We start from the raw sequence: 26,030 nt of genomic DNA on the forward strand, positions 1-26,030 counted from the left end.
ATCTAGTCTAAGCTTTAAATGTCCCAAACTGTAATGATTCAAGCTTTTAAGCTTCCAACCATCCATCCACTTCTCATTCAACAGCTGGTTTACAGAAATATTTTTAAATTGTTTTTAAGATCACTGTAGAACCTTCTGATTGTCCAGCATGCACTATCACCTATTTACCTCAGGTTTTCCCTCAGGTGAGTGCTGGCTATTTCAGATTCAAATGAACCACAGGCACCAGAGCAAACATGAGATTGCTAAAGCAAAGGAATCTGATTCAAACAACATCCAGGAGAGAAAACCCATAACAGTATGGAAAGCTAATAAAGGTTTGGTTTGCTTTTTTAATTAACTATGTTTAGAAATAAGAAATAATCATTAAGTCAGTCCAAATTGCTTAAATGCAATACAGGAACAACAACAAAAAAATCCTTATCTCTTCATATTCACTATAGATGCAAATGCCTTGACCAAAACACGTGGTGCAATGAATCGAAGTGCTTTCCAGGGGAAAATCCCCAATGCTGTTACAGTAGCACACGGCTATCACTCAACACACTGACACTGTGCAACAAAAAATGTTTGTCCTTTGGCTCAGCCCAAATTCTAATGAAATTTCACATTTGATCAAGACAGGGGGAAAATTGCAATGTAGCTCAACTGTAGCTGATGACATCCCACCAAAGAATGGCAACCACTTGTCTCTGAGTCAGCTACATTTCCACATTTAGTGCAGTTGCTTCAGGTGACTCAGATGCACAGCCTGGGAGGTGAGTACAGAAAATCTCTTGGCAGGATTCTGTTGCAGCTTTTCAAGATGAAGCCCGATTTGCCTGGTGCTCCTTATTTGAACTTCAATGATTTGGAAATATAATTTAAACTCCAATTTGTCCTAAGGAATTTCCTGAGAAGCAACAAACTTAATAAAGGTAACATCAGAGGCACAGAACTGTCATGTAAGGAAATGACCATGGTCTAACCAGATTCTGTTTTCACCTCACAGCAGTTTCTTAAGCTGCCTACTTGCCTAAAGGCCTTTAAGGGAAGATGATTTCTATACTGGTGCAGTAAGTTCCTGCTTGCAATACAAAGTTTAACATGCTTATGTTATCTTTTCATTAGCACTGTTTGCAATATTCCATCCTGTTCGTTTTTTCGTCTTGGTTCAAAGTCCCGAGTTAAAATTCTATCCTTTGCTAATTAGTTATAGCTGTAATCAAATCATTTCAGCCTTTGCTTCCCAATTAGTAAAAAAGGACAACAATAAATATTTATCTAATCAAATACATATTTGTTTACCCTGACAGTTTGATTTTCAAATACATGATGACTCTACAGAATTCTAAGCAGAAATTATCTAGTTTCATATCTTTCTGTGACCGAGTTACAAGCCTGGTGGATGAGGGAAGAGCTGTCAACAGTGTCTACCTAGACTACAGCAAAACCTCTGGCACTGTCTCCCACAGCATTCTCCTGGAGAAGCTAGCAGCCCATGGCTTGCACAGGTACACTCTTTGCTGGGTAAAGAACTGGCTGGAGGGCTGGGCCCAGAGAGTGGAGGTGAATGGAGTTAAATCCAGCTGGCAACCAGACATGAGTGATGTTTCCCAGGGGTCGTACTGGGGCCTGTTCTCTTCAGTATCTTCACTGATGACCTGGATGAGGGCATTGAGCACACCTTCAGTAAGTAAGTTTGTAGATGACACCAACTTGGAAGGAAGTGTCGATCTGCCTGAGGGTAGGAAGGCCCTACAGAGGGATCTGGACAAGCTGCATTGCTGGGCTGAGGCCAATGGGATGAAGTTCAACAAGACCAAGTGCTGGCTCCTGCACTTTGGCCACAACAACCCTAGGCAATGCTACAGCCTTGGGGCAGAGTGGCTGGAAGACTGTAAAGGACTTGGGGCTGTTAGCTGACACTCATGTAGACATGAGCCAGCAGCACGTCCAGGTGGCCAAGCAGGCCAGTGGTATCCTGGCTTGTATCAAAAATCACATAACCAACAGGAACAGAGAAGCAATCATTCCTCTGTATTCAGCCCTGGTGGAGCACAAGTCCTATGAGGAGCAGCTGAGACAACTGAGACTATTTAGTCTGAAGAAGAGGCTCAAGGAAAACCTTATTGCTCTCTACAAGTGCCTTAAGGGAGGCTGTGGTGAGCCTCTCCTCCCAGGTAACAGTGATAGGATGAGAGGGAATAGTCTCAAGTTGTGCCAGGGGACCTTCAGGTTGGATATCTGGAAAAACTTCTTTGAAAGAGAGGTCAGGCAATGGGTCAGCTGCCCAGGGAAGTGGTGGCATCACTGGCCCTGGAGGCACTCAAGAAATGTGTAGACCTGGTACTAAGGAGCACAGTTTAGGCAACACTGGTGGGAGGTAGATGGTTGGACTAGATGATCTTTTCCAACCCTTATGATTCCATGATTCTACGTTAACTACAGTAAATAATTATCATATTTTTTTGTACATGCCCTGTTGAGCTTTCACATCCTCTCCTTTCCTAGGGATACCATTTCTTACTCTGCACTTCTAAGCTTGCCATTTTGCAAAACATAATACTCCAAGAAGAGTTTGTAGCATCTTACCTCTGTCAGATTTCTGAAAGAGGACTGATACATTGATTATAGAACCTTAAGAATCTGAATGGTGGTATTTTAAAATAAAGCAATTTTTCCAGTCCCCTTCCTGGAGGAAATATCCAACAGGAAGGAGAGTAGAGCTCCTTATTTCATTGCTTTTAGAATAATGACGTATCTTTCTTATTCAATGTTTTGTTGACTAAATATGTCCAACTTCATGGAACTGTAAACATCTTCACTTCAATAGAAAATTAACTACATCAGTGGCTGTTCTAACAGTCAATTAATCTTCTTCCCATTAAAAATAAAAAATAAAAAATCAAACCACCAAACACCCTAAAACAAGGGACTTCATTAATTCAATTCCAGTCAATAATGGAAGGAATAAGCCCTTTTAAAGCACATACTCCTTCACCTTAGAGTTCATAACCAAACCACCCTTGCCTTCCAGTGCACAGAACAGTTCATTACAAATGCAGCCCTCTGCCTGTATGCTACCAGATATGGCAGTCAAAGGAATTAAGCATTAAAACAGAGCCATCCAAAGATACAGTGAAACACAGACAGGTAAAATAAGTGACAGCATTGTGCTTCGACAGCTAGAGCTTTTTTTTTTTTTTTTTTTTTTTTTTTTTTTGCATAATTTTGAAGGAGGAAAAAATTCTACTGAAAGCTGATCCTGGACAACTAAGAATTTTACATGGCAGACCCTAAGAGACTAATGGCATAGCATTATAGTATCTGGTGGAAAGCTACATACCTCACAGAGCTGACCTCAGCCTCAATGTCACAGAAACAGGAACCCTCCTGTGGCCGATGCCATCTGTAGTCACTCTATGCCAGCAACATCATGGCAGTTTTGAAGAAAGGAAATAAAATGACTTAGCAGCAGGACACTATGGCAGTGGATTAGGAAGAGAAGATATACTTGAATTGTAATTCAGGCAGAAAATTTAGCTACGTACATGGACCACTGCTATAGCATCCAAGAGGCCTCCCAAGACTTAAAAACTTCCCTTGCTTTTAAAGTTCTTTGCCTTTAAAAAGTTATCCCAGCATCACTGGCCAGACCAGTCTTTGCACCTACAACTGACCTCCATTATTTGAGGAATCAACTATAACATTGCACAATAAAAGTGACATCTGTGGCAGAGATTTTCAAGAGAGAAGTTTTGCTTTAGGGTTCTTTCAGTCCTATTTTCCTAGACAATAAGATTTGCTGTATCTATCAATGTTTCTCCTCCTTGCTGTTACTTCCAGCAGACACTGGGAAATGGATTACATTTAACTAAAGAAACATGCTTTCTTCTATCTGTCAATCCTGTTAGTTCCCTGGAAGCAGATAATAAGTTAAGGAGATGACTTTTTAATACTTCTACAGAGAAGAGTGGACCTTAACTAGCTGGAAAGTACACAGATTCCTGTAAGGCAGCTTGCAGAGTAAAAAGTTATTCCTGTAATGCAATAAGCATGAGCAATAAAGCAGTTTATATAGATACATAAAGTCTGTAAAAACACTGAACTAGCGAGAAAAAAGTAACATGCTCCACCTTTTTGCATTTCTAATCACCATTTCCTCACTCTCTTCCCTATTTGAACTGCACATTCCTCAAGGCCGAGACTGTCACTTTAGACGTGACAGAATAGTGCTGAACTGACAGGACCAAGAACCCAGACTCAATCTTTCTCAAAAAGAGGGTGTTCTGATAGAACGACATCTGTAATGCATTTCAGCCTTTTAAACCAAAAGAGACTGACTGGTGTGGACATTCACAACTACAATCTTCATATTAAATGTCAAGGCTAGCTTTCCAGTTGCTGGAACTTCAGAACATCTTCGTACACCTTTTCAATGCAACATGGTATCAGCCTGAGAAATAATGTTTTCTGCTCTTCAGATACAGAACATTTCTCACATACTACAGCTAGAATTTATTTCCCAGAAAAAGAAAGAACGTACTCATATTTACTCATATTTTACAAATGGCTCATTCAGTTTTCTTGTTCTTGGAAGATGACATGGGTAAATGAAGAAAACAATGGACATGCTTAGACTGTCTTTGGAGAGTTAGCTGAAGTAACAGAACCATACAGCCAGGGCTTTCCTCCAGAAAACACACAACTCCCATTGCCTGACACAGGTCAGTGTGTCCTTGTGCAGCTGTGTGAGACAAAAAGTACCTGGAAATGGTGCTCACCGGAGAGTCACAGAGCAAGCAAGGCAGGCTGCCTACCAGTCACTTACAAAAAGTCATCTCTTTGGCTTGCAAAGCCTACTGCCAGGCTTTGCAACCAGGAAGTCAGTTACAATGCACAATGCTCTGATTTGCTTCTTTGTATTACACAGAAGTATTTCTGAGACTTGGAAAGAAGAAAAAAAAATTGATTACTTTTCAAAACAGTCCCCAAACCCCTCTTTTCCCCTTTCCCCCCTCAAAAAAAAAAAAAAAAAAAACCACGCCACTACTCCTTTCCTGCCCTTTTCTCCATTGTTTAAAAAATAAAAATAAAAAACTTAACTATGAATTTTTGCCAGACTACTTTCAAGGAACAGTGGCAATGTGCCACACATTATGAAAGCTGAACTATACATTGACTATATATTACAGCTTGCATTACATGACAGAGCTAAGCTTCAAGAACAAATGGCCTAGGAGAGTTGGATGAAAAATAAATCACAACACAAAGACTATCACAATCCAATCAAACTCCTTCATAGCCTCTCCAGAAATAAACCTCCAATATCCTAGTGGATTCAGATGAAAATTGGCTGTCTTTCTCTACAAAGACACAAGCACCAAACTGCATCTCAGTAAGAGTCCGGGAAGAGGCAGCCTGGTTCATTCTTCCATGAAAGGCAGCAAGCCCAGCTACTGCAGCAAGCCTGAAGGACACAACAGCAACACAGCAGGATAGTCAGCCCATCATCTTTTCCCTGATGATACCTGCAAGGAAACTGAGGTAGCACGGATGTCCACAACAAAGCAGGGAACATATTTAAAGAACTGCTCAGCAACTCATCCTGCCAGTAAGAAGAAAATTTCCTTTGGCTCAAACTAAATTCCTTGCTCTCCAGGAGTACCAAACAGCAAAGCTTCTCCTTTATTCGCATTAACATGCAAAGCGACTGAAGACCATGCAATTTGGATCCTGATCTTTAAGTGCTCTGCTCAGCAAGAGGTGCACTTCATGCATCTGACAGCTAAACTCCAGCCCCTCTGAAATCTTTATAGCTTGTTTAGAAGCACCCAGCACAGCCATTGGCCTAGATTAGGAGCACATTTATGCACACATGAACAATCTTGACCCAGTTCTTGTCACATCGTGTCCAACACTCAGAGCTGTGAACTCCATTTTATTATTAGCACAAGAACAAAGGCCTGTGTATATACATGAGGTGTTATGAATGCCCATTCACTGCACATACAAGGAATGAAGTGGCAAGAATCATTCCATTATTTGCCATCATCATCCTCCTTTAACCAGCCCACTAGAAGACCCACAGAAGACCATCGCTATCGAAACACATCTGACTGGCAGCACTTGGTTCTGATTCAGAGCAGATGCCACTGGACCCTGTGAGTTAGCTAGCACCAGCTGGCACAGGCACAGTGAACAGAACGTCTTTTTAGCACAGGCGGGAGAACTCTCAACATTCAAGTACACAAAAACAGCTTGATGTGGGTTTTGCTTTACGGTTTCAAGACTCAGTTTCCCTCCCTACAATACACTACACTGCAAAGCAGAAGGACCACTTCAACCAATGCCAAACATGAAGGCATTTTCTCCTCCAAAAGCCTTTATGTGTTGTAGCTTTCTTGCTTACAGGAGAGATGACTAATTCCTGGCTGAGGGATAAAACTAAGATCCACTCCACCACAACAAACAGCAAGGCTGTTGTTGTCCAGGACATTAAAGCAATCTGCATAGCAGAAGCACATTTCGTGCTTGATCATCCTACAGATAATTCTCCACAGGATTCTTAATGAAGTTCTAAATGACATGGGCTGAGATTTGCTAGAGGACACCACACAGGTTCTACATTTTATCCTGCAAGCATGTACACTGCCTGAACTTTCAGTTTAAGTGAAAAAAAGAAACCTGAAAGAAACAAATTTGTTCCTGGCAGACTGAGCTATTCCTCTCTTTGAGAAGCCCAAAAGGCAAACTTCTAGCTTTGTATTGCCAGAGAAATTTTTAAAATGTAAGCAAATCCAGAAGTTTTGCTCATAGGATAAATAACAGTGTCTTATTTAGTCTGACTATATTTGTGCTCCTTGCTCTCATCATGAAATTAGCATCCTCATCCCATCAAAGTAAGCTGATGACTTGCTATAGGATCAGTTAATTCCAAGCTAGACTATATCTATACCAGAATTCAAACTGCACCAACCACAACAAACCCTGCCCGGTTAGCTTTAGATCCAGGACAAAAGAATAGGAGAGAATACTAAGCTGAAATACATCCACTGGTCTGTATCATATTTTTAAATCACAAGCGTCCCAAATCTCTGTGGCTTGTTCTTTGATAGTCATAACTTGGAAACACTGATTTCTTACCTGTGATTTTCCTGTCCTTCACTACGTGAAACATAAACTAAGCACAAAGCAGACTGCAAGCTCAAAACGTGCTGAAACTAAACTTAAAACCTTGAGAGATTGCAATTCTAACAGCCAACAAAGCCTTAGTTCAAACTTCTGTATTCCCAGTGCCATGAAACAAAAAAACACAGCAGGTACCCTGTAATGTTTTCAGGTTCGGTGGAAAGGAGGAAATGGCTCTGTTGGACCACATCCTTTCCTCACAGATGTTAGTGCCCCCTCCTCACAGAATCCCCAGGAGAACTCTGCCACAAGAGAATTACCCCTGCTGCCACATGCTGCACACAACCCTTGGCACTAAGACCAGCAAAGTGTGCGACTGCACATTGCAGAGAAGCAGCAGGATCTACAGAAAGTACCTTTAGGGAGGGTCAGGAGCCTGGTCTCTCATGGTAGGATCTGCACTCACATCATCTAACCGAGCCAAAGGGGCCACAGAGAGGCAGTCATGGTCTCACCAGCACCTTCCTGGCTTTGCAGAGCTTCCACTTCTCTTCTCTTGGCTCTTGCTCACCTGCAATGGGCTGAAGGAGCACCCCAGAAATCCAGCCAGAGACATGTCTGTGAAAACCATGTCACCGTTTAAAGGAAGATGTAGAAAGGAAAAGAAAAATGTTTCTGTTTTCTCTCTCCTGTATGTGCTGAATGTCCTTGTTTCAAGACTCATCAGTACAAAAAACTGTTTGGCACAATCTAACAACAACCAATATGCATGCTGGTAGTGGACAACTGCTTCATCAACCAACCTCTCTGCTCAGGTTATTATACAACCAATTCCCTTTCTACAGATGAACCCTTCTGCAGTCTTGCTTTAGAAATAAACATTAAAGCCTCAACTTCCATGCTCCGCAGGTACATTAATAAAAAAAAGTTTCAGGCCTTCTAACATCATCTTAAGCTTGAAACCTTGCACTGATACTCAAGAACATGCTAGCTATGGCCAAACTAGAATAAACTTTTGACTAGTCAGTGAACCGAAGAAGTATTAAGCACTTTTTTTTTTTTCACAGAACCATAGAATCACCAAGGTTGGAAAAGACCTCCAAGATCATCCAGTCCAACCATCCACCTGTCACCAATATTGCCCACTGACCCATGACCCTTAGCAGAACATCTAAACATTTCTTGAACACCTCCAGGGATGGTGACTCCACCAGCTCCCTGTGGTAGAGGGATGATCATCTTTCAGAGAAGTTTTTCCTAACGTCCAAACTGAATCTCCCCTGATGCAACTTGAGGTCATTCCGTCTAGTCCTACAGCAAATTACTCAGGAAGAGAGGCTAACGCTCACCTCACCACAACCTCCAGGTCTTTTTCCTTTGCAGTCTTCCAGCCACTCTGCCCCAAGCCTGCAACACTGCCTAGGGTTGTTGTAGCCAAAGTTCAGGACTCAGCACCTGGTCTTGTTGAGCCCATTGGCCTCAGCCCAGTTATCCAGCTTGTCCAGATCCCTCTGTAGGGCCTTCCTACCCTCAGGCAGATCGACACTTCCTTCCAAGTTGGTGTCATCTACAAACTTACTGAGGGTGTGCTCAATGCCCTCATCCAGGTCATCAGTGAAGATACTGAAGAGAACAGGCCCCAGTACGACCCCTGGGAAACATCACTCATGTCTGGTTGCCAGCTGGATTTAACTCCATTCACCTCCACTCTCTGGGTCCAGCCCTCCAGCCAGTTCTTTACCCAGCAAAGAGTGTACCTGTGCAAGCCATGGGCTTCTCTCTGAAGTTAGGCAGTATGTGGAGCTTACTCTTTAATGCTTGTTTTTTTCCAAAAATGTCAGAATAGTATCAGCTGGAAATTGTGTCTGACATGCTCTTCTTTTTGTACTTATGACATGAAAACAGACAGATCCAAAGTTGTACTGTACAAAACTGTCAGATATAAAAATGAATCAAAGATTTTGTAAAGCTGAGCACTGAAGCTTGCTGTCTTTAAAATTACCACAGTGCCAGACAATTTAGAGTCAGACAAACATATTTAGTATGGTTACATGCATACAAAGATAACATAATTCTGTTCAATTAAATCATGTTTTGGATCCAAATCTTTGTTGGATCCAAACATCTATCAAGGCCAATTACTGGTTCTACAGTTCCATTCTTCTTCCCACAACTATTAAACAAGAATCTTTGCTTCTCTCTCTGCTACTTTTCTTTTGCTCCAATTTTTAGATGATTTTTCTTTCCTTACTAACATTATGCTACTGATGTTTAGATGTGGTGTTGAGAAACAGAACTGTTTTTGTAATAAGACATAGCACTGTGTAAAAATTCAGTGTATTTTCCCCCACACACCCTGATCCACTCACTCAGTCTATCTCAAGCCTGGCTGTTACACTATGTGACTCTGTCAAACAATCTGCCACTTCAGCAAATGCATTGACCATAACTACCACACAAATCAGCTTGTAAAGAAGAGGCATGTGCATGTGTGAATAATGAAAGATGTCCAAACTGCAGCTGCCATGCAGTTCATCACTTACCTACCAGTGCAGCATTATTGTAGGACAGCTCAATACAGCTACTCTCAAATCCCTCCCATGCTCATGATTCAGATAAACTTCTTAATTTTGGAGAGAGAAAAAAGGAGCCAAGACTGAAAAAGAATGAAGATTTTAAACCAAGGTATATAAGATCTGTAGCAGAAGGGGGAAAGTAAATGGGAGAATATTTAGATCTGATTATAAGTGGGTCCCTACCTTCACCCCTAACTTTCAGGGAAAACCAGCCTAACACTGTAATTACTCATGCTTAATGACACTTAAATGCTGGAGATAAAATAGCAACATTACTCATGGGCATTTTGGATCCTGAAAAATACAAGTGACACTTCACCTGCCAAAATCATCCTGGCAAAACTCCACTGACATCAGTGGAGCTTCACTAACCACGGAATTGGCTCATAGTTGCTTTAAGACAATGAAAGCTTTGTTTTAGGAGATATAGGGTATTCGTGTTGTTCTTAATAAAGCCCAGCAAACAATCACTAACTGTTGATGAGCAAATACCACTGACAATAAGCAAGCAGCTACCACATTCGTTGTATACACTGCCTGTCCATATATTGCTGGGAAAAGATTCTCAATTTGTATCAGGAGGAGATTGAAGACTATCTGCTTCTCTTGTTGCCCAAAACAGCCACAAGGTATTTCCATTTTTAAAATGTTCTTCTATGCTCCTACCTCACTGCCAAGCCAAAGAAAGTTAAATATCCTGATCAGTGCTGCAAGATTTAGTTCACACATATCTGTCCCACAATGCAGAACAGACTGCTGCCAGAGTTATTCAGTAACACGCCTGCCACAAACTATACACAACAACCACATTGTGCTCGTTCAAAAGATTTCTTCCTCATTTTGATACATTTTTGTTGGACTCTGCAAATTCTTAATGAAAAACAAAAGTTCACCCATTCCCGTCACCTAATAGAATCACAGAATAGAATCACTGAACTATTTGAGTTGGAAGAAACCCTTAAAGATCATCTAATCCACCCTGCTGCAATGAACAGGGACTCCTACAGCTAGATCAGGTGCTCAGAGCCTCGTCCAGGCTGACACTGAATGTCTCCAGGGATGGGGCAACCACCAGCTCTCTGGGCAACCTGGTCCAGATCCTCACTGCCCACGTTGTAAAAAACTTTTTCCCTATATCCACTCTAAACCTCCCCTCTTTTAGCATGAAACCATTTCGCCTTTTCCTGCCACAACAGACCCTGCTAATGAGACTGTCCCCTTCGCTCTTACAGCCTCCCAAATGCCCTGCAAGTGTGCCCTGAACTTGCAGAACCAGCTCCAACCAAGACAGTACGCAGCGCTGACATACAGCTCAATGAGTTCTGGCATTAAAAAAAAAAAAAAACAAACAGAAGAAGGAAACAAATAATTAAGTCACAAAGACCTACGTATCACCCCTTATTCATGTGAACACACAAGTTCACAGAATCACAGAACTGTAGGGGCTGGAAGGGACCCATGGAGATGGAGTCCAACCTCCCTGCTAAAGCAGGCTCCCTACAGCAGATCACACAGGAAGGCATCCAGATGGCTCTCGAATATCTCCAGAAAAGACTCCACAGCCTCTCTGGGCAGCCTTTCTCCTCGATCTGCAGCCAGTTGCACCGTCCTTCAACCCAACGCGGAGGACGATCTGGACATCTGGACTCGCAACGCACAGGAGGGTTGAAGCACAGAATGGGAGCACAGAGGAGCAGAGCTCGAAGTAAAGATACGGACGCACACTTGGTACACGAGAAGTTGAGCTGCGGTCGCTGCCCTGAGCTCTGTGCCATCCCAGCCCCGCACGTTCGGCAGCCCCCCACCCCCCAGCCCACGGGCTCCTCTTAGAGAGGACAAAAGTTGTTTCATTTGTTTCACGGAGGAAACCCTTCCACCAGCCCAAAACCAGGAGGAAATTTGCCATCATGGGCAAAACCACCGTCCAGGCTGCAGCGTCCGCTCGGACAGGAGCTCTCCCGGTTCTCTGCCCGCCCCGAGAGCGACGGGCATCTTCTATCCCCGCGATCCCGATCACACCTCCGGGCGGGCAGACGGGGCTCCGCGGGAGCGCCTCCCCCAGCACAGCCAGCCCGCCTTTGTGTGCCGACAGACGCCGCACCTACCTCGCCGGGGCGGCTCTCCGCGGGGAACGAGGAGAAAAAGACCCCGAGACGGGAGGAGGGAACGAAGGAGGCCGCGCAGTACCGCCCGCCCGCCGAGTGCCGGCACGGCCCCAACACGCGCGCGGCTCCGTCCCGGCCTCGCCTGAGGGAGCGGCGGGGCGGGGCGGGCCGGGGGCGGGTCTGCCGCTGAGTCACCGCCGGGGCGGCCCCGGCCCCGAGCCCCGCGTTGTCTTTGTTGTCAGGAGCGGGGGGAAGAGGAGCGAGGGGGAAACGGCGAAATAAAAGGGAAAGAAAAGGGCTGAGAGAGGAGGGGAGACGGGCTGCCCGCGGGGCCGCAGTCTGTCGTGAGGCGGGCGCGGAGCGCTGGGCTGCCTCCATCCGCGCTGAGGGCAGCGGGACGGGCGGCTGTACGCGCGGGGCTCCTGCTCTCATCGCAGGTGGTTCCCGAACGCGTGCCGAGGGCGTTCGGCCGCACAGTGAGCTCGTTCACCTGCCAGTGACTCCTCTTTCTCCTCCGGCTGGAAGAGGAGCCTCCAAGTCCGTTTTTAGCTCCCTCGTCCGTATTTCTGCTCCCTTTTGTCCAAATCGCTGAAGTTCACTTTGTCCCACAGCATCGCAGAATGGCCAGGGTTGGAAGGGACCTCAAGGATCGTGAATCTCCAACCCCCCTGACACATGCAGGGCCACCAACCTCCACATTTAATGCTAGACCAGGCTGCCCAGGGCCCCATCCAACCTGGCCTTGAACACCTCCAGGGACGGGGCATCCACAACCTCTCTGGGCAGCCTGTTCCAGTACCTCACCACTCTCTCTGTAAAGAACTTCCCCTGACATCCAACCTAAATCTCCCCTCCCTCAACTTAAAACCCTTGTCCTGAAGTTATCTACCCTTTCGAAGAGTTGACTCCCTTCCTGTTTATAGGCTCCCTTTAGGTACTGAAAGGCTGCAATGAGGTCACCCTGCAGCCTTCTTTTCTTTGGGCTGAACAAGCCTAGCTCTCTCAACCTGTCTTCATAGGGGAGGTTGCTCTAGCCCTCTGATCATCTTTGTGGCCCTCCTCTGGACCCTGTCCTTTGATATTCCCACTAGAGAGGAATTAGGATCCCCACTCTGTGAGCAGACATGTCCGTGCTCTACCCAGGTGTAGAAGACAGGCTCAGATTGCTCTGTAGTTCATCCCTATGGTGCTCTGTGCCCCAAAGTCTGTTTCATAGCAATAAGTGACAGGAACAGGATGGAGTATGCAACACAGCACAGTGTGTGGATGTTTAGAGTATGAACCAAAAAAATGACCTTTGGGGATGAAATGGATGTTTATATATTGCTGTACATACTTGGATTAAATCAGCTTCTTTTGTATATTTATCACCAGGATTATTTTGAGTTTCTTCAGAGCAGATGCCTTGCGTCATGGCACAGTGACAGAAGCATCTTGAATCATCCCAGCGATGGAAAGCTGCTGGGCCTGTCAGCTTGAGGAGCTGAGTAATGCTGAGCATCCAGTGTCATGGGCTCTCCAAAAACCCCAGCCCCAAGAAGTAAGTCTCTGTCGGAAGGATATTGGGTACTCAGCAGGTGGTGCTGTTTCCACTGAGTCTATCCTAAACAATCCACTGCCCCTGCACGTCCAAGGGAAATCAGTGAGTAGGGAGAAGTGTTTCCTGTGGGGAAAGGCTGAAATCCTGAGTGCTGGCATGTATTAAAAGACTACTCAGGTCTTTGTGTGAAGCTGTTCTATCACTAGGAAAAAAAGGCAACCACAAAGTACCTGTGTGAAACGTGGCAAATGGATGAAAACCAGAATGTGTGTGTTGCTGCTCTCAGTTCCGGTGCCATTTAAGTCTGTTGTCAAGTGCCAACTTATGCAATCAGAGCTATGCTGAGGAAATGTTATGAAGTGCAACACGATCCCCAAAAAGTCAATGCCAGCACTGCAAGCTGGGCAGCCATTTGTCTTGTCTGTGTTCATAGTTTTGAGCCCTGACTGTGACTTGATTCATACTCCAGGTGAGTATTTCATCACAGCAGTGAAGGTATGTGTGAGGTACATTTCTTCCTGTATGTAGAGCCCATGGTTACTATAGAGAGAAGAACCTCATAAAAATTAATTATTTTTAATTAAATGCAATAAAGTGATGTGCCTAGACAGATGAGAGAGTATCAGTATTGAATATTGAGTTCCCTGTTCTGTAAACTACCTTCTCTTTGAAACGTGCAAGGAAGGTGTATTACCAGACACAAGCAAACAGTGAAGACAGAAAATGAACAGCAAAGGCAGCTGGAATGCTAGATTTCCTTATCTTTTGCATTCTTGACCTTACTGACCTCTCCATATCATTTTTGTATTTAAGCATTAACCATTCATATTCTAAGGATACTTTGTAGTCCTCATCAAGTTTTATCTCCATTGCTTTAGACACTGCACAGGCGCTTGTCCCTGCTCTGAAATCTGGCACTTTACATCAACATTTCCCAGCCTTTTCTGAGCTCAGACAGCTATTTTGCTGCAATATGTACAATTTCCCCAACATATAGTGCATATCCACACCTTTAAACAGAATATAACACTTTGCTGAAGCTACCAACAATTTCTGGGTACCTTGCCACAGGCATTTTGCATGGTGATAGCTAGTTTGTTCCAGTGACACATTCAGTTTGAAGAGTGTTGTTATCTTACACATACTATCAATTTGTGCTCCATTAAATGACTGTAGTGTCACACAGCTACCATGGTTACATCCAGATTGAAAAGCATTGCTGTACACACACAAGAATGGAAAAATTAGGAGAGAGAAGCAGAAAGTTGAAAGTACTCACCAAGAACACATCTGAGGACCAATGATGGCAGAGATCAGCAGGTTATCTTAGTTTCTGACTCGGTGCCTTATACAAGACAGTGTCAAATGATAACCCTTGAGTCAGACATCTCACAAGTAATTTAAGGGGCAGGTCTGTGTCATGTGGTTGTCTGGTTTTGGTGGAATAGCTGCTTGGCATGCCTGGGTCTGGAGAAGCTGAGTCACTTTAGCTCAGCTCCAGCCCGTAACTGAGGAAGAAGAACTCATGAGGAGTTAGTACAGTCTCCCAGCCACGAGCCACTCAGGTTCCTAGAGTTTCCCTTCTTTCTTTAAGGCACACAGTGTGTGCCCCATGGCCCTTGACCACAAGAAAATCACAGTGCATGGTCCTTCTGATGAGGAAATTTAACCACAACTGCACTGTACTCTTGACAAGCCTTCCACCAGCACTGGCTGTACTAAAAGAGGTTGAGAAAGTCTCAAGGGTCTTTCTAGATGAAAAGCACTATATAAATGTAAAGCATTACTATTCTATTTGAAATGAAAAGCGCTATACTGGAATCTAAACCATGCTGCACTTTAGAACAACTCTCAGACAGGACGAGGCTCTGGAAACAAGATAAATCCCCTTTTTATTAACATCATAGCAAAAAAATAGTCATTCTATTATATAAGTTTCAAAGACTGTAACTTACTTGGCATTTTGGTATCTTATGAATTAAATCTTTCTATTTTGTATTTTAATTGCCTGTTACTGTTTAAATTTCTTTTCAACCAAACTTTGGAATTAAAAGCAAAATCATCCTTTTACTACTGGAGCTCTCCTCTTTGTAGGGCAGGGATTGTATCTTCCTCCATGCTTGCACCATACCTGGCCTTTGAGTGTTACCATGATGTAATCTGAAATAATGATAGTAGCTTTTTTGTGTATGGCAGAAGCAAAGTGGATTAGAGCCATCTGCTGTGGGATTCCCCTTGCTTAATTTTAGCTATCTGAAAGCAGACGTCTGGTCTAAGCAGGTCATCTAGGGTAGGTGAGAGATGGGGGGGAGAGATTTGTGCCTCCAACCTTAGGTGTCTGTTCTTGAACTGGATAAATTCCTTCTGGAAGTGCCTCTGCTGCTTTCAAAAGGCAGCAGCTTGACAAACTTCAGCTAGTTGCCTTCCTCATAAATTCTTCAGTTGTGTGTAATTCCTTTCTCCAAAGTGGCAAAATGCTTCCCCATTACCTACTTTCATTTATAAATATGAGATGAGCACTGCTCATATAGCAGATAACATGGAGAAGCACTGACTGTACCAGAAAGTGATTTTCTTTGTTGAAACGTATTCACTTACAGTGTTGTTGATTTTCTTCCTAGGGTTTTTCTTTTAATTTAATCAAAGTAAATCAGCTGGAATGCAAGTTGCTATAAAGACTTTTCTACGCCATAATTTTGGAGAATATCTGAAAAAACATCTGTTATGCACAGAGATGTATAAATACATATGGGACCAAACAATACGATTTTCAGTTTTCAGTTCTCTACACAAAACCATGGGTATAAAAGGGATTTCCTCCAAGTTTTCTTGTGTATTAATAATGAAGATCAGGATGCCACCTTTGTTTCCTCCCTTCTGAATACACAGTGAAAGGAAATGATTTTGGATCGAATCACAAGGAACAATGGAAAAGAATAGTACTTTCCACACTGGCACTCAGGAGTTTAATTATCCAGCATGCTGCATATTTATGGAAAAAGGAGACAGATAAATCCCATATGTTAATAGCTGCCCCCCTGTGACTGACTCCTGGCTCAAATATTCCATATTGTGATTAATGTGGCATGGTTGGATCCAAAGTATGCTCATTCTCCAGGCTGCAGGGGTCAAAAAAAAGGAGGATTTTATTTACCTTCCAACCTCAGAATTTCATTTGACCACTGTTTTGGAGACTCCCTGCCTTTACATCAGCTGCCTCTGGAGATCTGTTCTGCTCTCCTTAAACTAGGACCCTTGGTTTCTACCTTCCCCTTCAGCCTCTGCTACTGGCTGGCTGGGCGGCCTGTGATAAGTCATTTTACCTCATGTTCTGATCTAACAGACTAACAAAAATCACTGACTCATTTGATGACACAGCTTGAAATCTGCAGATAGGAGACTCTAAAGAAGTCCATCTCTAAATGAAATTAAGTACTGACCTTTAGAATCTGGAGCTTTTACTGGATTAGGTCAGAAAATCATTGCGGCATGTGCATCATGGTTTTCTGGGCACCTTCACCCCATAGCTTGCAATTCTTATGCATCCACTGATTCAGTTTGCATTCTCATGTCCTTATAGTCACTTTTGATCATTCTAATACCATAAATTGTATTACACTCCCTGACACAGCAAAGCAGGCATCGAGATCTCTGTTCCCAATGTGCCAGTTTCATCCTGAAGGCACACAGTCTTTCTGTGAACATTCACCTCATGCATTACAAATATGCAGTGCATAGCACTCACAGCACTCTTCTGGGGAAATGACATCCTCAGACATGTAGTAATAGGTGGGCTCAGAATTGTAATATTGAACATGTAACAGATTCACAGCATGCCCCTGGCATCTGTTCTAGACTCAAAGCCTTGAGGTGCAGTGATTAATAATACCAGAATTCCCCTCTGTTTGACTTCTCTAGAGAAAACACAGAGGATGTTGCCGAAATTAAAGCCATTGCAAAAATTCCCACATCCTTCAAACAAGTTTAGATTGAGCTCTCATTTCTGCCTTTCTCTTAGATGGGATGAAGCAGCAAAGCCTAATGAATGAAGACCTAGGAGCTGCTCCTGCTCCCATGAGGATCACAAGGAATTCTGGCTGTACAGGGCCTACAAAGTTGTGCCCAGCTGTCTTCCCAGGAATGACAGAAAGGTCTATAAAAATACAGCTGTAAAAGCTGGAAAGACAGGAAAACGTGACACAAAGCCTGTGAGAAGCTCTGTCCCTATCTCCAGTTAGGACACATTTGGATTGATATCCAGGCTGCATTTTTATTGTTGTTGTTGTTTTTACATTTCCAAGCTATTTTATTTACTGAAGATGACAGACTACTAGCAGACTGCACTTAAGGTGGCCTTACAGAGACAATCTTGTGTCATTCCTGTGACAACAAATAATAGTTTTTTTTCCTCCATGATAGGAAAGACAGACAGATGTCCTCCATCCTCTGAAACATAAAGTAGAAGCACAGAATCATAGAATCATTAATGTTGGAAAACACCACTAAGATCATCTAGTCCAACCATCAAGTACATGTAAGTAGCTTTTTTTCTGTATTTTATGTCATAATGACTGAACTCCAAAGACTTTCCATGAACTACATACACACTTAGAGAAACCCACACATTGGTTGAGACTCTACAGCATCTTCTACTGCACGATCTGAAAGTGCTGATTAAGCCTAACAACTCTTGGAAGTCAATAAGCATGTCTTTTCCTTATGCTTATGTCTTTTCACGCTTACTGCCATAGTATGTAAGCATGTCTATTTTAGAAATGAGTAAACAGAAGATTTTCTGTTTCAGAGAAACTGTATTTGAAGTTAATGGGAACCTTAGAGTTCACCACATTTGAATATAAAATAAAGCAGGAAGAAGAAAGGAAAGTAAACTTGTTTTTGCTGATACCTGACATTGAAAAGCAGAAAAGTTTCATCTCTAGGTGTTGAATTCCCAGTATTTCTGTGGGGTTTCCTGGGCAGGAATCCATGAGAATGGCTCGTGCTGTGCAGAGCAGCAAGTCCCATGCAAGCTTAACATCTCAGAGTTTGTGTGGAAGCCCTGCAAAGTCAGTGTACGCCCGTGCAGTGTCCGAAGAGTTCTGAGTGCGTTCAGCTCCCTGTGTAGACAGATTAGTTCTACTTGTCATGCCATAGCTGAGCTGCCAAGCACTCAGAAACCTTTAATGTGAGAGTTAAGATAGCGAAGCTCCACTGTTTTTTCATAAAGTCATAGAAAAAGAGAAAAAGCCAAGGGACGACAGATGACTTGGAGAAGTGATAGAATTGGCAGACACCCAGAACAACACACTGAGTTTGCAACAGCATTGGCAACTGGAGTCAGAGCACCATCTGCTCACTGTCCAAGTCACAGGCAGGTTGCACACTAGAGTCTATGTCCATCACAGAACTGGTTCAGATGTGTGACCTGCATATGACAGCTTTCTGGCTTGGGCAAGTCTTAGACCTCTCACTGAAATTCTGCCTGCATTATCTCTGGCACTGCATTCTACCAGTGCAGCCTGATCTATTGGTTGGCAACCCTGCCCAAGGCATGGGGATTGCAGCTCAATGATCTTTGAGGTCTCTTCCAACATAAGCCATTCTATAATTCTATGATTCTGCTAATTCTAGGGTCATTCTTTCAGGGGAAGTTGTGCTAAAATGAGTTAAAATTTTCTCATTCTTTCTCAGTGAGTCATTAATCAGGGGAATACTTGTCTTGTTCTTCTAGACACGTGGGAAAAACTGTGGGAAGAAAATGAAGGACAGAGTAAATGTGTTAGCATCCCAAGGGAAAGCAGAGCCTTGGCCATAACCTGCACTTCCACCCATGGCTTCAAAGTCAAGCAACAGTGGGTTGTGTGTGATCAAGAAAGAAACCATGGGAAATGCTGCATCAGAGCCCTCTCCAGTGGACTGTGAAGACATAGTGCAAACACAATAGATCCATTTCAGCTTGATCAGCTTATGTTCTCAGCAGAGTCTCTAGTCACCAATTCTAATACAAATAATAACAAAAATTTATGACTGGACCATAGGCAATTAACAGAAATAGGTTGTCAAAGTTGTTCTGCTTTCCCACTTATAATAAATCATTATTCCATGCCTAACTTTTCATATTATTTTTTTTTCTGTCCCCTGTGGTTTAGCAACCAGCTGGCATTCCTTATAAAGAAATCTGCAGGTTGATTGAGACTATGGCTACCGTGAAGACCTCTGAGGCTTTCTTATTGACTGACCATATCTTAGATAAGTAAACTATAGCTTTGCTTGAGAGCATCTGCTCAGGGCTGTTCTCCCCTCATTATAAAACCTGACCTAATCCTGCACGTCTCTTCAATTACTGGAGAGCTCAATTCAAGAAGTGGCTTCCCCAGTGAACACAGAATGAGATAAGCTATTCCTAAGTAGGGTAAACATGAATACCCAAGAGTGAAGCTAAGCATTTACAGGACAGTCTTCTTCTGATTTCTATGTGGTTTCCAACTAAATAACATATCACCACTCCTGTTAGTGTTGACTTATTTCACAACAGAAAAGTATGTTCAAAATTGGATGTCCTTACACTCGTCACTAGAACTACTGTACGAGTAAGTATTTCTGTCTGCAAGAGTTACATTTGTGACAATTCAGGTGATTGGAAATGTACTAAATAAGCCAGTTGCTTTAGAGCCTCCAGTTGCCATGAAAAGTCTTAAGAGATGCTTAATCTCTGTGCAGAGATACAGGACAGACATTTCATTTGTGAGATCGATGAATGTCAGATAGCAAATGGAAAAGGAAAAAGCTTATCTTACTATTTTAGGCAGATGAATTATGTCCTGGACTGGAGGATGAGTTCAACACCTCAGTGCTGATGGAGACAAGTTGTTCTGTTTATAGTTCAAATACCTGCTGCAAGTTCCAGCCATTGAGATAGCTGCCATCACTGTCTGTGACCATCCACACATGTAATAACACGAATGGACAGCTTTGCAGGTCCTGCCTGAGCTTCAGCCCATCTTGAACCTCACCATTGTGAGTACCCTTCCACTGGTGATAGCGATAAGTAGCGTGTTGTGTTAATACAAATGTGACAGGTATGCTTCATCACTAGTAGGTAGTTATTTTTTATTTACAGCTTAGTTTTTTCATCTGGATAAACAGAAAGAAACAGAAGGATTTCTTTCATTCAAGGAGGAAAATTTACATCTACCAACAAGACCAATGGAAACAGTGAAGCCTGACCAAGGTCATATGCAAATTTGACCCAATGTAACATTATTGAATTATCCTAACTGTGCATTAGAAACCCAGGTTATGTTCACGGCACAGCATTTATTTCTGTCTAAGGGAAGTATGTTATTCTAGCTCAAAATACAGGGTGAATTTTGGCATGTGGAGGGAAACAAATATGCAGTCTCACCACTGCCAACATCTATGTGTGCTATTTATTAGATCACAATTTAGCACTGAGGAGATTAAGACTGTTTGGAATGCCAGATGATAGATGGAGGAGGAGCACATGTGGGGAGATGATGGAACACTTAGTCCATGCTTTCTCAACCAGAGCTACACAACCAGCACAGAGTGTTATCTGTCCTTTTAGAAACTTCTTTTCTTTCCATTTCATTCTGACTGATAATAGTATAAGGATAGAAAGGACTGTAAGAGTGTCTGTAGCATTCAGATTGCAGATCTATCTAGACCATCTTTGACGAAGAACAAATGCAGATGCTTAGGGAATTGTATAAGAATGGGGCAAATATGCACAGCATCCCACTGCTCTCACAGCCTTCAGCCACCTGCAGCCTCCTGAGATGGATGTAGAATTCTACAAATCTGATAACTCAGCAGACCTTCCCATGAACACATTCCCTCACATTCACATAAGGTTTTGGCAATGCCATTTTGGCAAGAAATTCCAAAATTTGGTATTCTTTTCATGAAGAGAATACTCTGCTACCACTGGGGGGGAAAAAAAATGTGTTCTGTAAATGTTAACTACTCACACTTAGTAAAATCTTTCTTATGGGAAACACTATCCTACAATCAATGAAGGCAACCTTTTCAGGCTTCTCAGCAATGTGGCCTAACCCAAGCCTTTCAAAATCAGTGAGAATCATTTTACTTGGGTCCACAATTCCCATCTGCCAAACTAAATAAACAAAAAGACTCAAAATACATACAGCGTCTTTCAAAATAACAACCAAGTCAAAGTGAGGTTTCACTTCCCCTAAGTAACCAGCGCTGGTCAATGCACTGTTTTTGTATTTTCTAGCTTTGTAATGCTGCCTTTGGCTTATAAGAGAATGTTGATGTTGTTTCAAAAAACCTACAGAGTGTTTCTTAAGGAAAGATGAAAGGATGAATGCTAATGAATGGTGAGTGGGGCAGCTCCCCTACAAACAATTATGGAAACAAATGAGTTCAGTGAAAAGCTCTGCTCTGATTTGCATGGCTATAGTGCTCATCTAGCTAAATTGTGGCCCTTTATATCAAAGGATTAAATCTAGCTGATCTCCTTTGTAATTCCCTCAGGCTTATACCCCATATATTCCATTTCTGATCAGCTATTTTCTGTTTTGCTATTAATTAAGGCCCAGGTGCCCTGTACATACAGTAGGCTTTGGTGAAGAGGACTCTGTTATTTACATGTTCATAGGTAATATAAATATTTCCCCAAATAGATGTGACCCATGTAGCCACTGTGTGCTGCATTTGCATTCTTTTATAATGCAAGGCAGTCGTAGTGTTATGCACAAGTAGATCTCAGGAGGCCCGGGCCTCCCAGCTGCATTAAATAAATCCCCATAAGCACAAAAGAGGAAAAAAAGGAAACAAAAAGCTTCCTTCTAGCTTTTTCCTGGAAGTGCAGAAGTGAAATATTTCACTTCCTTCCTGTCGTGTGATATTCAAGCATGGTTAGAAAACATCAGAAATGAAGCTCTATAAAAATAAAGCTCCAGAAGGGGAGCAGTGAACGTCTTGCCTTTAGAAACAGATGGACTTGTCCCTGTATATTTGGTTCTCATTACAGCCCTGCAGAAAATGCTTGGTCCTTCTTCTTTGCTCATAGTTACAGGGTGTTTTTTGCCAGTAGTCTATATAAACTCTTTTGCTCTGTTTTACTGAATTGCAAATTTATCTCTTTATTGGTGCACATGCAATCCCCCAGCTGATCCTGTTCTGATGAAAAGAGCTGTTCAGACATAATTTCTGTGTTTTTTTTTTCTTGCAGAATCTTTAAATGAATATTTGAAAACAATCTTGTTTCAGTTTAAAATCAAACATTTTTCACACTTAGTTCATACATTAATTAAACAATGCATGCCGTCCTAAAACTTCTGACAGATATTTCTGTTTAGTCTAAAAGTCAATTTTTTGTCGGGACAGGAGAACAACAGAAAAATTCTTTTTGGAGACACCAGTTCTTCTTCAAAAGCTGATGTTAAGACTTCTCGTGATCCTAGGAAAGACTCAGTTGTGTGGATAATTGTCAGTGCTTTCTTGTCAGCAGCTTATGGTGCCAGCCTATGCTTTAAGCCCTACACACATGGCATATCCATGCCTTTAACACTGAGTCCCCAAGAGCATGCATCCCATTATCTGTGTTCCCTGGGTGTAATGGGCAGTGGAGGGATCTTTCATTCATCTCCTATGATGAGCAGGTTTTTTTTCCCATATGTGCCCTCCCCGAAGAGACAGAATGGAAAGTCATTGGGGTTTTGTTTGTGCGTGTGTTGTAGGATGGGTTTTGGAGAGGGAAGCTCTGTGGGATTTAGTTATGGCACTTTGGTTTTGTCTACTAATTTCATTGTCCTAATTTCATTGTTTCACAGTAGCCACAGTAGAGAAACATGTTTGTTTAGTAATAAAGTGAATGGAAAAGTGATGGCAAAGGTTTGGCTTATGGCACATGTCATTTCAGAGACTGTAAGATCAAGTGTTAAGAGAGAGCAAGTTTAATCTTATGATGTGTCACTAGCTCTCCCAGCACCTGCCATGTCTTGCATATAAACATGATTTTACCAGTCCCAGCACCATGTCAGGAGCCTCATTTGCATACGATAATCTATGCCATATGAGCTTTGTTTTGTAAAACCCAAAGTGGGAATGACTGGGATGTAATCAAAACTCCCTAACTGGGAAGATTTAGATAAATGGTTCTGGTTTCAGCCTATCTCGTTTGTTAATCTTATTAGAGCCATCTCATGCTCATTTAAACTAAATATATAACCCAATTAAAACAATCCTGAGCTATTACATCTACAGAAGCAGACTAAATTTCAGTGCTTCTGACATTTTAGATTGTTTAAACCTCCAATCATAGAATGGCCAGGGCTGGAAGGGACCTCGAGGATCATGAATCTCCAACCCCCCTGCCACATGCAGGGCCACCAACCTCCACATTTAATACTAGACCAGGCTGCCCAGGGCCCCATCCAATCTGGCCTTGAACACCTCCAGAGATGGGGCATCCACAACCTAAACCTCCAGAGCATGAATATCTGTATTGTCACTTCAGTTTCTTTCATCTCACCTATCATGAATACATTGTGCATATGGGTTAGGAGGTTGGTATGTTTCAGATACGATGCAAAAGTCCAAACTTCTTTAATAACCAGCATCTAAAGAAGTTATTGGGCATTGAAATTCCTTTCTAATGTTCTACAGGATGCAGGAAAAATTGCTTGAGACCAGGGATCATGGCAATGTGCTGCAGTGATGGCAAGCGGGGACAGAGGAAAAGGATGGAGCTGGAAGTTTCTGGTCTATCAGCACAATGACTTTCCTAGCAGAGATGAAGCCTCACCAGGTTCTTTTTTTTTTTCCCTGCAGGAAGTAATCTGCTAGCTGGAGACCTCACAGTGGAAGGAAACAAAGGGCAGGGAGTAGTGAGACTGAAACAATGAAATGCTTTTCTCATCAGCTCCTCTTATACCCAGCTGCAAGATGATCTGTTTGCTAGGAACAGGCAAGCAAGGTCTTTTCAGGGGATTCTCATAAGGTTGCAATTAGAAACAAGACACACACAAGAAATTAAAATGAGCATTTAGCTAACACAAGAGCAGGGAAGTCATGGCCAACTTAAAGCTGACCAAATAACTTCAAGTATATAATTTGTTCTGTGGATTTGTACAGATTAAGCTCACAAACTGTTTGCAAACAGATTGCAAAGTTAAAACCAATGAATAAACAAATAAGAAAACATTAATTCATTTTTTGAATGATTGGTTTAATGAACTAGAGAGAATTCTTTGTCTCCAAATTGTATTAACTAGGATGGTGTCACAGCTGTAATTCACACACTGTAACTTTGTCATGTGAATGAGAGCAAAGAGAATGGCTCTGCAGGACTTTAAAAAAGCAGCACAATTCCATCTCGAGGGTGACTGAAAGCTCTCATGTATCAAAATCAGCAGAGGACCCTGTGGAGCTGGGGAGGCACAGACAGATGGATCTGCAGCCTTACAGGAGGAGATAAGAAAGGCTGGGACTCTTCACTTTAGAGAAAAGGCACTGAGAAGGGGTACAGCTAAGGTTTACAAGCTCACAGAGGTTGTGGGTAAAGTCCAAAGACAGTTATCCAGTTATCCCACAATGCCGTAGCTAGCATAGCCCCCCAGTGACACCTATTCATGGGGGCACCCATACAGCTGATTCATGACTGCCAAGAGGTGTCCAACAGCACCAGGGAAGGCAAGCAGGCCCTTCCAACACTGGGATCCCAAATAAAACAGTGCTTATGCCCAAAAGAAATAGGTGAAAGGAAGCTTTAATCTGACTATTTGAGTGTTTCCTACATCTGTGGGATGTCCCTCATGCGGCATAACTGACCTGAGTATAAAATGAGCCCTAGTTGTATGAACTTAATCAAGTGTGGGAAAATGTGTGAATGACACCATCACAGATTTCCCCACTTTCATTTTGGTCCGAACAATTTAGGTCAGACTCCATATCCTTGTACCATCCATGTACCAGAACATGGCTTCCCACAGTCAGAAGTTAAAAGGGATGGAAACTTGAGCAGAGTGAAGAAACTCAGCAGCTTTGTGCACAGAGGCTCAGCTATAGGACATTCCCGTGACTTGCTTTTGGTCAGCAGCAGATGCCAAGGCCATGGAGTCCATTAATCAGCATGTGGCCTCCACACTGTGCTTTATCTTCTCAACTTGCTTTCCTGTTGTTCTGCTTTCCTGTCATGCCTTAACATTCTTCCCTGTAAGGAAGAAATGAGGCTGCTGGTTCTCTTTCCCACCCACATCTCCTTTCACTCCCCCATGCCCTGTCACACTCTGAATACACATTTGAACCTGGCAGATGTGTAGGGGCTGACCCTGCTGCACAGCAGTGACGTGATGTGATGGGAGAAGAGTCAGCCTTGCAGGAAAAGCTATTGAAGGATCTGGGCAGGAGAGCTTTGTGCTTCACTTTCAGTGGAGCTAATGCTCCACAGCTGAGGTCAAAGTGTCCAGCTGACACAAGTGACTGAGATCCTGAATTTCAGTGGTGTTTCAAACTAACAAAATGTCATTTTTCTTCTTTTTTTTTCTTGTTTCCTTTTTTTTTTTTTCCTTTTCTTTTTGGCACCTGCAAATGACTGTGGGAGTGATTTTCTGTCATCAGTTATACAGGAAGGTAATTTGTGCTTCTCAGAGGGCTTAGCAAAACTGCAGGCATTGCTGCTTTTGTGCCCAGTTCCAGAAGAAAAAA

At 42.7% G+C, this 26,030-nt stretch overlaps 1 protein-coding gene and 1 long non-coding RNA gene across 5 annotated transcripts in view; one reads left to right on the plus strand and one right to left on the minus strand.

Annotated features, from left to right (window-relative positions):
- FAM107B (family with sequence similarity 107 member B) overlaps window positions 1-14,678 on the minus strand; it is a 63,313-nt gene extending 48,635 nt beyond the window's left edge. The window contains exon 1 of one of the 2 annotated variants that reach the window (XM_090135045.1): window positions 14,614-14,678. The gene's annotated coding sequence lies outside the window, so the exon portion shown is untranslated. Of the gene's footprint in view, window positions 1-11,794; window positions 11,962-14,613 lie in introns of those variants that run through there. The other variant, XM_031589330.2, reaches the window with a different exon arrangement.
- LOC149919381 (uncharacterized) lies at window positions 11,958-24,515 on the plus strand. 3 transcript variants are annotated; one of them, XR_016464016.1, is made up of 5 exons: window positions 11,958-12,331; window positions 13,169-13,334; window positions 17,754-17,868; window positions 19,484-20,351; window positions 24,156-24,515. It is a non-coding gene; the product is annotated as an uncharacterized LOC149919381 (long non-coding RNA). The 3 variants fall into 3 exon arrangements; XR_016464013.1 differs by lacking the exon at window positions 11,958-12,331 and having other exon boundaries at window positions 12,486-13,334; XR_016464014.1 differs by lacking the exons at window positions 11,958-12,331; window positions 19,484-20,351; window positions 24,156-24,515 and adding an exon at window positions 19,066-19,453 and having other exon boundaries at window positions 12,486-13,334.
- The last annotated feature ends 1,515 nt before the right edge of the window (window positions 24,516-26,030 follow it).

Source organism: Phasianus colchicus, chromosome 1 (assembly GCF_987193195.1).
Source record: "Phasianus colchicus chromosome 1, bPhaCol1.hap1.1, whole genome shotgun sequence".
Taxonomy (NCBI): Eukaryota; Metazoa; Chordata; class Aves; order Galliformes; family Phasianidae; genus Phasianus; species Phasianus colchicus.